Here is a 3,575-nt window from a genome sequence, read left to right as displayed (position 1 = left end):
TAACATGTGCAGCATACTGATAGACATCTGACACCCCTTGACACATTTTGTACTATCTTGTCCATAATGTTCACAATTAGGAAAAATCGGTGTAAGTCGCAAAGCAAAATAAATAAATAAAAATTGAGAGGTGCAGTATGTTAACTGGGAAGGTTCCTGTGAACTTGCCTTCATGAAGCGAACAGCAGAATTTTGCAGTCTTCGGACGACTTTCCATCAACGCGATGTTACTGAAAATTTCCATTCTTTCACAACCCATGACTCTTTAAATGTACAGGCTATATAAAACTCGCAATGCGAATGCGGCGTCCTATGTGAATTAGCTGCACTATAGAGGAATTTGTCTTGATATTTTATTTGAAAAGCTCAGAGAGACTACGTTCTGCAGTATAAACATATAGTCTATGATCATATCTATCTCAAAAAGAACAGTGATCTACCGAGTGAGGGCTTTTTAAAGTGGTGTTATTTCTTAAAAAAAAAAAAAAAACTTATAAATGCATAACGCGATTCTGAACAGCATCTGCATTTCCATAAACCAGCTGTTTGTTTATTAATGTGGAAATTATAATTAAATTAAATTAAGTATTTACATATTACTGGATGATACAGCGTATTTAATATAATGTTAAAATCGTTTTGTATTGTGCGAAAAAGTTATCCATGCTAACGTGCTCTAAATATGCTATTTTAAACAAGACTATTATAGTAATTGACTATAATAATAATAATAATAATAATAATAATAATAATAATAAAAATAAGACTATAAACGAGCGTTACTTAATAGTGATATAGTTGGGTATATGTCGGTGAAGCCCACCTCAGCAGAGCTGACAGTGGGAGGGACACTGGGCGGCCCCTGAGTGACTTTGGCGAGCTCATGCTCAAGAGCCTGAGAGGAGCTGATAGAAACAGATAAGTAAAAGCTCAACTCCTAAAGGAAGAACAAGAGGACAGGATCTGAGGGATCTGAATAATTTCTTTTCCCTGCAGTATTCAGTTTTATGGTGCGTAGTATTTTCACAGGAGTAGGTGCAATTAGGCATAGCCAAAGAGAAAGAGGATCAAATCTGCAGTACAAGTGGTTATTAGTATATACGCAGCGTAAAAACAAAGTATTTTTGTTTGTGGATTTTGACTTGCCTGTAAAGAATGACTGCTGAAGTCCAGCAGCCCTCCGTGCAGCCCCCTGCTCACAGTAGCCCAATGTCGGAGAAACCGCACGGACAGACGCCTGTGATGGAGACCTCCTCTTCCTCCTCCAGCACCAAAACAAAAAAGACGAACGCTGGAATCCGTCGTCCGGAAAAGCCCCCTTATTCTTACATCGCTCTTATTGTCATGGCTATCCAGAGCTCTCCAACCAAACGACTGACTCTGAGCGAAATTTACCAGTTTCTCCAGAGCCGCTTTCCTTTTTTAGAGGCTCATATCAAGGCTGGAAAAACTCGGTACGTCACAATCTGTCTCTGAACGAGTGCTTTATTAAGCTGCCCAAGGGTCTGGGCAGACCCGGGAAGGGTCACTACTGGACTATCGACCCTGCCAGCGAGTTCATGTTTGAGGAGGGATCTTTCCGTAGGAGGCCGCGGGGATTCAGGCGCAAATGTCAGGCGCTAAAACCTTCCATGTACAGCATGATGAACGGACTGGGATTCAATCACATACCAGAGTCCTATAACTTTCAGGGGGGCGGCGGGGGCCTGTCTTGTCCTCCAAACAGTTTACCTTTGGAGAGTGGGATTGGGACGATGAATGGACATTTGGTTAGCAATATGGAAGGAATGGGCTTAACAGGACACTCCATGTCCCATCTATCAACTAATAGTGGACATTCCTATATGGGCAGTTGCACGGGATCATCGGGAAGTGAATACCCCCACCACGACAACTCTGCATCGCCGCTTCTTGCCAGCGGGGGAGTGATGGAACCGCATGCCGTGTATTCTAGCACAGCCTCGGTCTGGCCTCCAGCGTCCCCGGCCTCTCTAAACAACGGGGCGTCTTACATCAAACAGCCGCTCTCTCCGTGCAACCCTGGAGCCAATCAACTGCAGCCCAGCTTACCCACACACTCTCTGGAACAGTCCTACATGCACCAGAATGGCCACGGAACCACTGACCTTCAAGGTGAATGTTTTAAAGATAATTTGACTCGACTGACGTGTTTGACAAATAGTTGATCTAGTTATTTTATAATATATATTTTTTAACATCTGCAGCTAACAATTGGCCAGCTAAAGTATAGAGCATGACGACACATATATGCAATTATATCTTCCCCGTCAGTTAGTACACTTTGCTATTTTTAGAGAAATGCACATAGAATCACCACATTTAATAAAAACAATTCATACAATTTATACAATTTATATTTCAGAAAAAATAACACTAGACCACAATACCAGTCATTACGGGTATTTTTTTTACTGAGATTTATCCATGTATGGTTTGTTAGGATAATACAATATTTGGAAACATTTGGTATTTTTCTTTAATTCAACAATAGCTGAATACGCTTACAAAAAATTGTAGACTGGTTTGACATTTCAGGGTTCAAGATTTAATGCGATGCAGAAATATTTTCCTGTGGAATTCACGACTTAAGAACAGTCGAACGTTCATCTATGTGACTATTTCTTTATAAATACTACTACTACTACTACTAATAATAATAATAATAATAATAATAATAATAATAATAATAATAATAATAAACACCAAAATAGCATTAGCCAATAATGTTTAGCAGGCCACCCCAAACAGACAGGCAAGCAGAACCTTAAAGTTATTAATAAAGAACTTAAATGACGAACTAAACTAAACCATAGCGATGTTAAACTAAGTGTGAATTTCCTGTAGTTTTGTAATAACGCAGTATTTAATTTTCTGTCCCCGCAGGTATACCGCGCTATCATTCCCAATCGCCCAGCATGTGTGACAGGAAAGAGTTTGTCTTTTCTTTTAACTCCATGACCTCTTCATCACTGCACTCACCAGGGAGTAGCTCGTACTACCACCATCAGCAGGTCTCCTATCAGGACATAAAACCCTGTGTGATGTGACAGCATTTCTACAGTCAAATATTCTATGCTACGACGAGAAAGAGCGCAAATAGACATGGAGTGGTCCGTGAATGGCTCTTTTTGTAAAGCATCGTGAATACGGAATTAAGAATTGCCGTTTATTACTAATCAGAACTTGGCAACGGAATAGCATTGTTAGAAAACTACAAACTCAATAGAGAAGCACTTAAGAAAGGTCGATTCACTATCTTTAGATATTTCAAAATGGAAAACAAATGCAGCTTCAGATCTCTGCGAAGGTCGGGGAAAAAAAACTAAATCAAATGAATCTCGTTTCCGATGACTGCCACATTTGAGAGCCAAAGAGGAGTGAAAATCTCTGATGTTGATGCATTGTTATTAAACTTTAATTTGAAAAAAGTTTGAATGTTTTCCATAATAATGTTCATTTCGCTTTAAAAGGTGAAATCGTAAGAAAGTGAAATGAAGGCACTTTTAAACCTAAAGCGCAACCTATTTATTCATTCCATATGTTTAATGTTTGGC

The 3,575-nt window shown here is 39.4% G+C and overlaps 1 pseudogene; it reads left to right on the top strand.

Moving 5' to 3' along the window:
* The first annotated feature begins 1,154 nt into the window (after positions 1–1,154).
* Positions 1,155–3,144, top strand: LOC122341189 (annotated as a pseudogene).
* The last annotated feature ends 431 nt before the right edge of the window (positions 3,145–3,575 follow it).

Source organism: Puntigrus tetrazona, unplaced genomic scaffold (assembly GCF_018831695.1).
Source record: "Puntigrus tetrazona isolate hp1 unplaced genomic scaffold, ASM1883169v1 S000001164, whole genome shotgun sequence".
Lineage (NCBI taxonomy): Eukaryota > Metazoa > Chordata > Actinopteri > Cypriniformes > Cyprinidae > Puntigrus > Puntigrus tetrazona.
This window is presented reverse-complemented; position numbering and strand designations above follow the sequence as displayed.